The 13,729-nt window shown below is 44.1% G+C and overlaps 1 non-coding gene across 1 annotated transcript; it reads left to right on the forward strand.

Annotated features, from left to right (window-relative positions):
* The first annotated feature begins 5,125 nt into the window (after positions 1–5,125).
* Positions 5,126–5,188, forward strand: LOC134362309 (U7 small nuclear RNA). Its single transcript, XR_010021585.1, has one exon. It is a non-coding gene; the product is annotated as a U7 small nuclear RNA (small nuclear RNA).
* Positions 5,189–13,729: the final 8,541 nt, after the last annotated feature.

Raw genomic sequence — 13,729 nt, forward strand, 5'->3', positions numbered from 1 at the left:
TTTATATCTTCCTTCTACATATGCTATAATCTCACAACACATTATTATTATTTTTGCATTAAGTAGTCAGTTGTCTTTTATTTTTTTTTATTTATTATTTTTTTTACAAAGATGACCGGTAAGGGGATCTCAACCCTTGGCTTGGTGTTGTCAGCACCACGCTCAGCCAGTGAGCAAACCGGCCATCCCTATACAGGATCCGAACCCGTGGCCTTGGTGTTATCAGCACCGCACTCTACCGAGTGAGCCACGGGCCAGCCTGTCAGTTGTCTTTTAAAGAAATTTTAAAATGAGAAAAAAGTACTTTATATTTGTCCACATAAGTCTTATATTTACTATTTCCAGAGCTCTGTCCCTCTGTCTAGATCTATTTCCATCTGATATCATTGCTCTTCAACCTAAATAATATTTTATATTTCTTATAGTGTAAGTCTGCTGTTCATGACTTCTCTCACAGTTTGTTTGTATGAAAATGCTTTTATTTTACCTACTAAAGGATATTTTCACTGAATATAAAATTCTGGGTTGTTAGGTTGTCTTTCAGCACTTTATGAATTCCGTTCTCTTCTAGCTCACATTATTTCTTATGAGAAATTGTTGTTCCCTTGTTATCATGTATCACCCTCCCCTGGCCCTCACCCCTAACCCTGGCTACTTTTTAGATTTTTTATCATCAGTTTTCAGCAAGTTGATCATGAAGTGCCTAGGTGTGACTTCTTTGCTTTTATCCTGGTTAGAGTTTGTAGAGATTCATGGATATGTAGGTTGACAATTTTCATCAAATTTAGAAAAGTTTTTTTTTTATTCAATAAGATGACCGGTAAGGAGATCTTAACCCTTGACTTGGTGTTGTCAGCACCACGCTCTCCCAAGTGAGCTAACTAGCCATCCCTGTATAAGGATCCGAACCCGTGGCCTTGGTGTTATCAGCACCACACTCTCCCAAGTGAGCCATAGGTCGGCCCTAAATTTAGAAAAGTTTTTCCCATTCCAAATTCAAAAATTTTTTTTCTCTCCTGACCTTTCTTCAATAGCTAAGGCTCTAATTACTTCTATGTTAGATCACTTGATATTGTCCCACAGGTCATCAAAGCTTTGCTTGTGGTTTTCAGTCTTTTTTTCCTCTGTTATTTGTTGATAGTTTCCATTGACCTGTCTTTAAGTTAGTGATGCTTTATTCTATAGTTTTCAATATGCTATTAAGCCCATCCAGTGAAGTTTTCATTTCTGAATTGATATTAATTTCTTTTTAGTTCTAGAATTTGTTTGGTTATTTTTTATACTTTTTTTTTTCTGCTGTGATTTCCCTCATCTGCTTACTCATTGTGTACATCTTTTTGTTTATAATTGTTTTTGGGGGGTGGTGGCTGGCCAGTACTGGGATCTGAATGCTTGATGTTGGTGTTATGACACTATGCTCTAACCAACTAACCTAACTGGCCACCCCTTGTTTATAATCTTTAAACACATTTATAATAACTATTTTAAACATAATTGCCTACCAATTCCAACATCTGTGTCACCTCTGAGTTTGTTTCTATAGATTTCCCCCACCTCCAGGTTATGTGTCACACTTTCCTCTTTCTTCACATGTCCATACTTTTTGAAAATTTACTGGAAATTATGGACTCTATTGATAGTCTGAACTTGCTGTTTTCTTTTAAGGTGCATTAAATTTTGTCCTGGAAGGCAGTTATTTTCCTGGTGGATCAGTCTGATCATATAAAGGCTTAGTTTAAGTTTTTGTTAGGGTAGGTCTAGCCAATCCTTTATGCTAAGGCTAGAGTAGCCACTTTTCCAAGTGTGGTCTTTCTGGAGTCTAAACTGAATACTTGGGATTTCAGTGAGATCTCTCCAGTCTGGATGGTTAGAAGTTCAATTCTTCCAGCACTGTTCAATCTCCAAAATCTCTGTTTAGCTCACATACCCCCAGCACTGTTCTCTGCTGTACCTTGCAGAATCTCATCCTGTGCATGTATGACTTAATATTTAGCTGAAGACTCAAGGAGACACCTAAATAGATTTATGAACTTCTCTTTCTCACAGTTAACTATTCTCTGTTATACTGCCATGCAAATTCTAGCTGCTGCCTCAGCAGCCCTGTACTCTAATCTGTTTCCTTCACCAGAAAGGTGGTTGCTTTCTATTTGGCTCCACTTCCCTTTGCTTTGGTTTGGGAAGCATTTCCAGGCAGAAAACTGGGACAAATGTGGAGCTCACCTTGTGCATTTCCCTTCTTTCAAGGACCACATCCTTGTGCTATTGTTCAATGCCTAAAAAGAGTCACATCATATATTTTGTTTATTTTTATCATTGTTTAAGGTTATAGAGTATGTCCAAAACTTATTATTCAATTGTGGCTGAGCTGAAAGTCTGTCTTCTACATTCATATTTCTAAATAATATGGATATTCTTGATTCATCAATTTTATACATTAACCATTGGCTTCCTGTTATGGAATAATAGCTCATTTAATTTCCTCTTTCCCTCTCCTTATTCTCATAATATAATTATATCCCTATTTGGATTATATTCATATTCAGATTTTTATTATTATAAATGTGGAAATCCTATTCAAAGCTAAACCAAATTGTGCACTCTGATCACATTTCCTTTCCTGTTTAAATTCTAGTTTTCATGGAGTTAATACCTGTAGGTTTATTTTATCTGCTTAATTTTCTTTAAATGCTTATATTTTCCCTCACCCACCAGTAGCTCTCTTACTTCGAACTGTAGGTGGCTGTCAATAACATTTTCTATTGGAACCTTTGACTTTCTGCTTCAGTCTGAAATGGTTGCTCAGTTGGCCTGTAGTTTTACAACTGATGTCATGGAACTCTTCATCACTCTCATCCTGGAAATTTTCTTCCTTTTCTGCTCTGCTGGATACCCTACTTTCTGGATCTATGTTTTACCCTCTTTTGAATTACGTCTTCATTTTCGTGGAACATATACTCCAGTACCTTCCTCTGAAAGGCTGCACGGGGAGTACATTGTTTTTAGTCTCTTTATATGTCCAAAATACGACTATGTCTTTATTTTAATCTTACACTTGATTGATTGTTGGCTGAGTATAAAATTCCACGTAGAGAGTAATTTATACTCAGGATTTTGAGGATATTATTTCATATTCCTCTAGCACCCAATGATGGTATTGAAAATTTTGATTCTATTCTCACATGATACCCTACGTATTTCCTCTCTGGAAGTTTTTTACAATCTTTTATTCATTTATTTGTGAAATTTGATGATGCTGTGTCTTGATGTGGGTCTTTCTTCATTCTTTGTGCTCGGTACTGGATTTTTCAATTCAGAGACTCATGTTCTTCAAATGTTTCTGTATTATTTCTTTGATAATTTTCCCTCTTTCATTTTCTTTTTTATCTATTTCTGGAATTCCTAGCATTTGCAAGTATAACTTCTTGGACAGAGCTTCTTTTGTTTGGTTTCTGCAAAGAGCAAATCTCTAGTTTCGTTACATGGAAGTATGGGGTAGAGGAAGGGTGATGGTGAGAAGTATTTGCCTGACTACAGTGCAGAGATGGAGACCTGACTGCTTCTTACACAAACTTTCAAACAATCCCTCTGTTTACAGCACCACTGTCTTACACCTACCATCTGCATAGTTGCTGCCTTTAATACCTGGGCATTTTTGGGGTTTTGAAAAACAAATGGATTGCTTCCCATCCCATATGCCATACCCTGCAAATACTTAGGTTTGACCTTCCTTCTTTGTGCTGAGTCATTTACCATTTCTCCATCAGCTTTTGTTCTTCTTATATTTTGGGGGATAGTTCAGATCTTTTAGTTTCATGGAGTTTCTAATTTGTGTTAATTTCTTGTTTTCATTGCTTTGGAATTTTATTTATTTATAGTTTGAGAAGAGAAGCAAATGGAAATGTCTTTACTCTGCCACTTTGGAATCGAATTTAAAAAATCCATAGCTTTCTACCCCTGCCTCCCTCCTTTCCCTTCCTTCCCTCCAGGATCTCAAATACTAGAAATCAGATCATTCATATTCCTTAGTTCTTCATTGTTAGTGCAAGGCCTCTATCTTCACATTGGTGAAGCACAATGGTACAGGCAACAAAACAAAACCCCAAACAAATTAACAAACAAATACATACCTAATTACAGAATTAAGTTCTGTGGAGAAAATGAATATGCTGTTGTGAAAGAAAGCAAAGGGGGGAGTTGAGGAGGTATTTAGATAGGGCGGCCAGGGAGACCTCCCTGAAGAAATGCCCTTGATGCTGAGACTTGAAAGGGAATTGGCCCTTTGAAGAGGAGGAAAGGGTGTTTGAAGAACTGAAAGGAGGCCAGTGAAGCTGGAGTGTAGCAGAGGAGGAGTGTGGCTCCGGATGAGACTGTAGAGGTGGCACAGTCATACAGGGTCTTTTAAGCCAGCTAAGAACTTGAGCTTTTATCTGAAGTGTAATGGGAAGCCATTGGCGGTGGGGGTGGAGGTGGTTAAGCAGGAGAATGACATCATTTCTGTTGTCATAATTTTAACATATCACTGTACAAGCTGCATGTAAAACAGATTTGGGGGTGGAGGTAGGAGTTGAAGTTGGGGGAACAGTCAGGGGGCTCTTGCAGCAGTTCAGATGGGATATGATGGTGTCTTTGGCTTGTGGGGGGTGTGTGCGCCGCAGTGGAGATGGACAGAAGTGGACGGAGTCAGGATTTATTCTAGAGGAAGACTTGATGGGATTTGTGATGGATTGGATGTGAGGAGTAAGGGAGAGGAATGCAGGAATTTGCAGACGGCATGCATGTCAGCCTGTAATCACCTCCCCTAGGCCCCACAACTAACATCTGAGAAGCTGGTTTCTTTGTACTCTACGCTGAAATGACTGTCCTAGGATAAGTCCACATGCATCTGTGCTGAGGGTGTGGGAGCACTCTGAAGTTCTTAGACAGGAAATGGGATTTCTGAAAAGAGCTCTACACTTATTTCAGTGCATTGTTCCCAGGTTGTGGGGGTAAGATGATGTTATGAGGGTACTTCAAAAAATTCATGGAAAGATTCGTATTATCTTCTAATTCTGTTTTTCCACGCAACTTTTGAAGTACTCTTGTAATTAAAATGATGATGATAATGATGATAATTAATAATAATAGTAAGTGTTACAGCTCTTTTTGAATTTGTTTAGCAGGTTTTCTGGTCTTTACCAAAAAAACCCCCGGAAAAAAAACTAATGCCTAGCATTTGTTGAGCCATTATTATGAGCCAAGCACACACAAACACCTTATGAGAAGTCAAGTATCTTGCCCTAAGTCACCCAGTAGCAAGGGGACCAGGCAGGACATGACCCCAGGCAGCCTGGCTCTAGAATCTATTATCTTTACCACTCTACTATTTAATTAGTTCTGACTGTAGGCAGATGAACTTTGCTAGAAACTACCGTCGAGCACACTTTGGATGTGAAAGCAGCAAGGTCAAGTTCCAGTACAATCAGTATTTGAGAAAGAGCTTAGAATTTTAGAACAAAATTAAAAACAACCAACACGACTAACACCACCAACCCTAAACCAAAAACCTGAAAAAGCAAAAAAGAGCCCACACTGGCCAGCCTAAGAAGTGAGGATCCCTGTCAAGAGGCCGAGGTTGCCACCGGCTCTTCCTGAGCTGGGTAGGTCACCTACCTCATCACTGGGTCAGGCACTTCTGCCTGGGGACGAAGATGAGTCAGCTCCTAAACCTTCCCGCCGGGGGCTAATAATTAACTGGCCCTATTTCTGCCCCTCCTGGGCCTTAGCTTCCACCCCACCTCAGACACAGGACAGTCTGGGACACCACGACCTTGGAGATGGCAAGGCTATACGTTCTTAATTACAGGGAGATACCCTTATCTCCGGCCAGTCCTTTTCTCCATTAATTTACACCTTCTCTTATCGCTCCCATCTAGTGTCTCTGCTGGGAGCCGAGTGCGCCTGCGCAGCAGCGTGCGTGTGCGCATGCGCGCCTGTCCCTCGGCTGACCCCGCGTCTGTCTCGCTGCCCGCGCGCCTCCCGCCTGACCCTGTCCAGGCGCTCTTTGATCTGCCCCCTGCTCCCCTCTGCCTTCACCTAGCGTCCTCTTTTCTCCTTTTCAGGCGAGGTCCCTGCCCATTCCAGGAATTCTCCTGACTCCAGGAGACAGTGTTTCTGGGAGCGAGGCCCTTTGTCCTTCCAAAAGGACAGGAAGGCGAGAAGGGGAAGTGGCCGTTTGCGTAGCCAGAGGAATGGGACTTGTGAGAACAGAAGGGGTGGGTCTCCTCGGTCCCTAATCAAAAGAAACGGGGGTCGGAGCAGGGAGGCCGGAAGCCAGGGGTCCTGCGGGGCGGCTTTAACCCAGGCCTGCAAGCAGGCACTGATGGGGTGCCTGCTGTGTGCCAGGCGCGGTGATGGCGCTGAGATGTCAACCAGGACAAGAAGGGTCTACGGCTGACCAAGCTCTCCCTAGCCCTGGACGTTGAGAAGTGGGGACGCAGGAATGGAACTCGGCAGCCAGGTGTTGACCCCTGGAGGGGCTGCTGGAGCTCCTGGAAGGGCCCGACCTGTGAAGGAACCCAGCGCCAAGCGCCCGGCTCTGCTTAGGGAAACCTCTTCTGGGCTGCCTTTGTCCTGGCCTGAGCTAGCCCTGCAGCGCTCTGTCAACCTGCCTGTTTTCAGCCTGCTTCTTAGGATAACTGTTGAAACCCACAGGGATTTCCTAGCCTTCCTTTTTCTCTAGGTGTCTCTTCAGTCCGGAATTTCTCCCCGAAATGCCATCGCTGGGCAGGTCCTGGGCATTCTGCCACCTACAGCAAATAGAAAAAGAAAATGTGTCCTTACTGTCGCCACCAATGTTTGCTGTGGCCTGCGGGGGAGGGGTGGGCCCTGGCGGGTTGGGCACACCTCCTGGATGGAGGGGACTCCAGAGCCTCAGTGGGGACTGTCTAGGTGGCCCAGAAAGGCCAGCCTGGCAGGCCCAAGTGCTGGGCCCCTTGCTGGTGCGTAAGGAAAGCCAGACACTGCCAAGGCTCCGAGGACTGCCGGGCAGCTCTTTACAGCATCCCAGTTCTCATTTTCAGGGACAAAACTTGAGATAAAAACAAAAACAAAAACTGAACTCCGGAAAGATACAGACACAACTGTCACCAGTGGGTGCCCTAGAGGAGGCTGGCATGGCTGGAGAGAGGGAAGTGACAGTGGGCGGGGAGGTGCAGGCCTTGGACAGGACTTTGGCTTTTGTTTGTGAGCTGGGGCCGTGGGAAGACTTTGAGCAGAGGGGCGACTTGGTCTGACCTAACTTTTAAAAGAACTGCTCTGGCTACTGTTCGAGAGTAGACTGAGGGGGCGTGGGCGGGAGCCGGAGGCCATTGCCATAACTTAGGGTGATGATGGTGTGGACCAGGTGGTGACCACGGAGCTGGGGAGAAGGAGTCAGAGTCTGGATATACTTGGAGGGGTAGAATTGATAGGCTTTTCTGATGGATTGGATGTGGCATATGAGAGAAGGAGAGAGAAGAGTCAGGGACAAAACCAAGGGCTTTCGTCTGAACAACTGAAAAAATGGAGTTGCCATTTGCTGAGAAGGCAACCATGTAGAATCATCTCCTTCACCTGGCCCCTATCCCTTCTGACTCTACAGGAATGGAAGCAATGGAAGGGTGGAAGCTGCCTCTGGTGCCTGGCATCGGGCTTCCCACATGGTCAACAAGCCATGTGGAAACAATGGAAAAAAGTGAAAAAGAAAAGGAGAGCAAATATTTGCCTAAAGGTATCTGAGCAGATCTGGGCCTTCTGAGGGCCAAGTGATCCCTCTAGTTTGGGACAATGGGTGAAAGAAATGTTGAGGTCAGTGTGAATGTCAGTGGTTCTTGTGGATTCTCATCTTGGCATTAGGTCTCCCTAGCCTCATTTTAAAACTGTTAGAATAATGCCTACCCACCAGAGCACATCACAGAGATGTTGTAAAGATAAAAAAGGTGCTTGATATGTATGTTTCTGAACAAATTCTAGGATAGGCCCTATATAGGAGTGTATTATTCCAGGAAAAAAATCACGTTTGTTAGCCAGATTCACCTTTGCAGCTATCTTAGCCATGATTGAACTCTGCCTGAGGACAAGGAAGTCTGCAAAGAAAGGACACCCATTAAAGCTCAGAGACTTCACCGGTTGGAGAGCTTCACAGACCCTCACTTGGAGTCTAGGAACTCTTAGTTTAGAGGTATTTGTAACTGATTCCGGTTGTCTGGTAGACCAGGCTGTGACAGAAACCAGTATAGCAGAATGGTTAACAGCACAAATCTGAATTTGGATAGCATAACTTCCCCGCCTGCTTCCAGCTGTGTGAACAAGGGCAAGTTAATTTATCTAAGTCTCTGTGTCCTCATCTGTAAATGGGGATAGTAATAGTACTGCCTTATAGGGATTTTGTAAGGATTAAACGAAGAAATATTTATGAAGTGCTTAGCACAGTGTCAGGTACATGGTAACTGCCTAATAAGTAGCTATTAATATATTATTATTGTTACTATTATCAATACCAGCAGCAAAGTAGATGCCAAAAACTGGAATGCTGAAAGCAATTTTTAAAAGTTACAGGCTAACATGGAGGGAAAGAGACAAAAAAATTATTTAAAAGGTAACCATAAAAGTTAAAAAAAAACCAATAATTCAGTGTCAGTGTAAAGGAAAACAACTTAATGCACTTCAATAATATTATGTTGGGCAATGTTGAAGTACAATCATTATAAAATTAATAGTCACGTGAGTCATCAACATAACGTTCAGCACACTCTAAGAAGGCAGACAAGTGCAGGATGTATATTTTAGTTAAAACAGTTTTTGTGCAGGCACTTGTGTGGAACAGATTGTAAATCAATAATGTCAAATAAATGAAACTCCCTTATTTGAAAAATTTGAGGGGCTTACCCCAATGATGACTTGAAAAATTATTTACGTTTGTGATATGATTGTTTTGTACATAAGGAGACTACAATGAAGTTGTCTCACACTTTAAATATGTCAGGTACAGAACCCTCAGAACTTTACAGATCCAGTTAGATGGATAGAATTATTGGGAATGTGTGGTGTATGAACTTCTCAGAGTGTAAGTCAGACACAAAACTGGCTGGAGACAGCAGATTTTCAAGCCTACAAACACACACACACTCTGTCCATGACATTTATCTTAGAAAACATGTTTTCAACTAAAAATTAGAATAGTTAGTATGAAAAACTCAAATGTCCTTAGGGGACAATGGAATAGAATATTTACAGTATACAAGTAGAACTGCCTTGGATTCTCTAGTCCTCTCCAGGTTCTCCCTTGGCTGTAACTCTTTTCCCTATGATCTGAGCAGGTTTTGGGCTTCCGAGAGCCAAATGGGCCCTACAGTCTGGGATCTTGCTCTTGGAGTCTATTCTAGTAACTCCCTGTGGGCCCCTGGGTAAATTACCTGCTGAGCTCTATTGACCCAAACAATCACAAGTTGGTTCTCTGGTGGGGATGGGTCTCACTCAGTCTGCAGCCCCTAGCATAGAGTTTGGTCCATAGCAGGCACTCGATAAATGTTTGGTGAATAGGAGTGAATTAGCATGGGTGAGAATTAGCAGCACTCTCTCACTTCCTGAGCCACCTGGGTTAATGCCTCCCGGAGTGCCTCAGCCCAGACAACCAGGCTGGCCCTGCAGACGGCCTTCGCCTCTATCCCCCATGGGTGCCAGGCTGGCTGCTTTCTTCCTCATGCAGGTGCCAGGCCTGGCTTTGGTGAGCGTCCAGCTGGGCCTTGCTTGAAGGCCACGGCTCCATGGAGCACATGTGGATTGCCCTGAAGCAGCATTTTCCCAAGGTTTGGCTGTGCTAATTATTCCTTCCCCTCCTGCTGTTAAAACCTTGGACTAGAAAATGAAATCAAGGGAGGGGGTGTGGAAGGGCAGAGGGGAAGGAAAGGAGTTAATAAGAAAGAACAAGGTCACCCATCTGCTGCCGCTTTCCACACTCCCTTATCTGTGACGCCACCAGCCCCAAGGTCCCTTTTTTCATTAAAACAGTTGAATTGCTTAAAATGATAAAATTAACTAAATTCTGGCCTTCTGTCTTAGACATAACAGAGCTCGCCTTGATATTGAGGCTGTCCTGATGGGATGAGCTTCTCTCCTCCCTGCAGCCTAAAGTAGGAGGGAAGCCCAACTGCCTGCTGTTGGAGGGGCTCCTGGAGCAGGCTGGCACCTGGGCAGGCAGACGTGCATGTCTGCAGGGGCTGTTTCCTGGGCAGGTGAGAGACAGACCTGCCAACTCCTGCTCTCTGACAGGGCTGTGACAATGCTTTGTCATTCCACACCTCCGCAGGGGAGAGGGAATGTGCTGGCTAGGCTCCCCAAAGCCAGGAAGCCAGAGTACATCCAAGTCCACCCTGCCTCTGTGTGGTGCCCCTGTATGTTCTGTGTACTGGGAGGAGATGCAGGGAAATGCATGGGCAGACCCTGCCATTGGCAGAAGTGGTTGGGTGGAGGTTAAGGGCATGTTACCACTGTATCAAGTAGAACTAGGAATTGTGTGATCCTGAGCAAGCCACTGAGTCTCATTTCTTCACCTGTGACACAGAAATAGTAACCACTGTGTCATAGAGCTAAAGGAAAAAGTGTGTTAGGTTTTAGCACCTGTTTAGCATATAGCTCTTAATGTTTGCTTGTTCAATTATTCCTAAACAAAGCCATTATATAAATATTAATGCAACCACCAAAACCACAGCAAGGAAGCCAAAGCAAAAAGTAAAAGCAGTGGCTAGGCTGATATGTAAACATTTTCAGGATATTTAAAAAAACACAAATGGAAGCATAGTAAATGCCGTTATGCACTTTCCATTTTTCTATCTAGTGATACATGTTGGAGATCATTTTAAATCAGTACCTATAGATCTGCCTAATTCTTTTAAAAAAATAACTACACGACAGGGTTTCATAGGGGCATTCCAGGCTTCTATTCATTGACAGGTACATATTTTCTTTTGCTGTGTTCAATGATGTGCCCAGGAATATCCTCATACATACTTCTTGGAGCACATGTGTCTGGGTACCTGTAGCTCTACACATTCCAACACTTTAATCAGCAACTTGGGTGAAAACACAGTTTCCAATTTTGCTGAAAGGGAGAACTAGTCCAATTGGTGGGCAGAATTCCATGTCTGTCTCCATTGGACTTCCATTTATGTAGTATATATTGACCATGTATATATTAAGTACTTACTATGTGCCAGATTCTGTTGCAGGCACTTGGGATCCATCAGTGAACAAAACCAACAGAGATGCCTGCTTCGTGGAGGTGATAAGCTGGCAGGAAGACAGATAATAAACAATAAACATAGCAAGGAGGACATTACATAGTACATTAGAAAGAGTTGTGTTGTAGAAAATGGGGAAAAGGCAGGGTATAAGGAATCTGGAATCCCGGGACAGGAGACAAGCTTGAAGCTTCTAAGTGTCATGATAGACTTCAGTGATCCAGAGCATGGCACCTAATGGCCAAGGATACATTTCAGTTGGATTGGATGGAATTCAAGTGAATTAAAAATTCTCTCCCTGGTTAGGTTTGCAGACCCTCCCTCTCTTGGCCACCCTCCCCTGGGAAAACTCCTGTATGCCAACATTCCACTTCAAATGTGTCACCACAGGGCCGGCCCGTGGCTCACTCGGTAGAGTGTGGTGCTGGTGACACCAAGGCCCCGGGTTCGGATCCCATATACGGATGGCCGGTTCGCTCACTGGCTGAGCGTGGTGCTGACAAATGTGTCACCACAGAGTAGGATGAGACAGCTGCTATTAGTGTAGATGGTGAAGTCATGCTGTTGTCACATATGAATTTACAGTTGTCAGAAACCCCTAGGGTAGTTGGGTTGCTTGTTTTTTGGCACTAGTAGTTAAGCCAAGTTATTCTTATTCTGTTCCACTTAAGCTTTTATTTTTTAACCTTAAGGTGGGGCATTTGCAAGTCCTTCCCCCTAATAGTTTCCCTTTTTAGTTTTATTCCTTGTTTCTACTTTGTTGAGATGCTGAATCTTGATTCTGAGTAAGCAGAGTTGTTGGGTCCTGGAGGATGTTTTTTCCCCAAATAAGGAGTCTGGACTCTATTTTGAGGGCAATAAGGAGCCACTGAAGGACTTTGAGCAGAGAAGTAAGAAGAACAGATTTGCCTCCCAGAAACATCACCCAAGGAACAGGGGCGAGATTGACAGAGGGATGCAAGATGCTAGGTTGGGAAACCAGGTTCGACTGCTGAGAGGAGAGTTGGGGAGGGCCTCAGCCAAGGCAGCAGCGGTGGGGAGGTCGAGAAGAGGATGGGCGGAGGGTATGAGAGGAATGGAAGGAAAGGGGTGCGGGGTTGCTGAGCGTGGCCCCAGGGACTACTGGATGAAGACTGTTACCAAAATAAAGACTATGGGGGAGGAAGCACATTTTAGGAAGAGGTTCATGAGCCTGACTTTGGGTGTGATGATGGGGATGAGTCTGGGTGAGATCTAAGCAAAGCTGTATCCTGGGGCCTAGGAGACAACTCTAGCCTGGGAACCCAGATGTGGAAGTCATCCACTTTCCAAGAGAATGTGGAAGATCACATGCATAAGGAAGGATACAATAGCAGCTTCCAAGGGCTGCTGTGTGGAAGAGAACTTAGATGGGCCCTGTGTAGCACTGAGGCCAAAGCTAGAGAGCACAGGTGGAGGTTGCAGGGCTGTGGCTTCGGGGCAATAGCAGAAGGACTTTCCAATAGTACTATTACAATCCTATTGCAGGCAGTGGCTGACAACCACTGGGCACTACGTGGGAGGGGTCTTCTACCGAACAACCTGAGATGACAAGATTGATCTCTGCTCACAGGGAGTTCATAATTATGCAGGGGATTTCAGAAGGGAAATGACTTGATTGTACATCTACTAGGAGCTCAGAAAAAGGAAAGAGTAAATGATGACTTCCATCTGGATGGATAATGAAGAGGCCATCCCCTAGATCTCCAGGGACAGAGAGATGTGGACCAGCTGGAGGTCCGTTTACAGCCCAGCCAGGGCAGGTCACACCTCTGCTTAGACCCCTCTAAAGGCTTCTCTAAAGGCTTTGCTCAAAGTAGAAGCCAAGGCCTTCCAGTGGCCTGCCAGGCTCCACAGAGTCTGTTACCATCTGATCTTATCTCCTGCCACCATCCTCCTGGCCCATGCTGTGCCAGCCACTCATCCTTCCTAGATGTCCCTCAGCAGGCACAGCACCCTCATGCCTCAGGGACTTTGCAACTGCTGTTTCTGGTGCCTGAATGTTCTTACCAAAGATTGGCATGTGTCTTGCTCCCACACCCTTTTTGGATTTCTGCTCAAGTGTGGCCTTCTTGTGGGGAGTCCTCACTACCCTACATAAGCCAGCAAGTCCACCCCTAACATTCATTTCCTCCCTTTTCTCTGTTTAATTTCTCTTCATGGCACTTATCATCACCTTAACTAAGTATTATAGTATTTACGTGATTATTGCCTGTCTCCCCCAACTAGAATGTAACTTCCATGAGGGCAAGTACTTTATCTGTTTTGTTCATGGCTGTATCTCTAGCACCTAGAACTATGGCTGGGACAAAGTAAGTACCCTGTAAAATATTTGTCAAACGAATGAGTAAACGAATGAATGAATGGTCCACACCGAGGGGTAATAGAAGATGAGGCTGTGTAAATGCAGGTTGTCCACATCTAGGGCTGACATGGAAACTTGAACTAACATCGTT

Source organism: Cynocephalus volans, chromosome 13 (assembly GCF_027409185.1).
Source record: "Cynocephalus volans isolate mCynVol1 chromosome 13, mCynVol1.pri, whole genome shotgun sequence".
Taxonomy (NCBI): Eukaryota; Metazoa; Chordata; class Mammalia; order Dermoptera; family Cynocephalidae; genus Cynocephalus; species Cynocephalus volans.